The sequence below is a fragment of the Dinoponera quadriceps genome, unplaced genomic scaffold, assembly GCF_001313825.1.
Source record: "Dinoponera quadriceps isolate SergipeBrazil2010 unplaced genomic scaffold, ASM131382v1 scaffold10850, whole genome shotgun sequence".
NCBI lineage: Eukaryota > Metazoa > Arthropoda > Insecta > Hymenoptera > Formicidae > Dinoponera > Dinoponera quadriceps.
The window spans coordinates 1-662 of record NW_014564601.1 but is presented as its reverse complement, the minus strand read 5'-3'; the positions used below and the strand labels follow the sequence as shown (position 1 = coordinate 662).

The window sequence follows — 662 nt, the reverse complement described above, 5'->3', positions numbered from 1 at the left end:
GCATCCCTGCCATTCATTAAGATGTACAGAAAGAGATTCTGGAATTAGTTTCAGCACGATCTGGCGAATTTTCCATGAAAACAAGTTGCATCCGTACAGAATGTCTTTTCACCAAGCATTGACTATTGACGATTTTAGATACAGATTCGAATTTTGCAATTGGATTCGTCAACAATCGCGCAACTTTCATCAGAAAATTTTATTTTCTGATGAATGCACATTTTCAAGTGACGGCNAACTGTCGATATTGGGCACAAGAAAATCCTCATTGGTTCCGAGAAATTGACCATCAACACGTTTGGAAAGTCAATGTTTGGTGCGGAATTATTGGAAAACATATCGTTGGACCGCATATCTTTGAAGAGAACCTAAACGGTATTCGGTACGCCAATTTCATTGAAAATGATCTTCCGCCCTTGCTTGAAAATATTGCTCTACAATTGCGCCTAAACATGTTTTTCCAGCAAGATGGATGTCCAGCGCATACATCTAGAGTTGCCCGTGAACGGTTGAACGAAATGCTTCCAGATAAATGGATAGGCAAATATGGCCCACATCATTGGCCACCACGATCACCGGACCTATCTGTTCTCGATTATTATTTGTGGGGAAAACTAAAAGATCTGATATACCGCGAACGCCCTACGACAAGAGATGATATG

The 662-nt window shown here is 40.7% G+C and overlaps 1 pseudogene; it reads left to right on the top strand.

The window, feature by feature from the left end:
• Positions 1-100: 100 nt before the first annotated feature.
• On the top strand, positions 101-659 carry LOC106751288 (annotated as a pseudogene).
• The last annotated feature ends 3 nt before the right edge of the window (positions 660-662 follow it).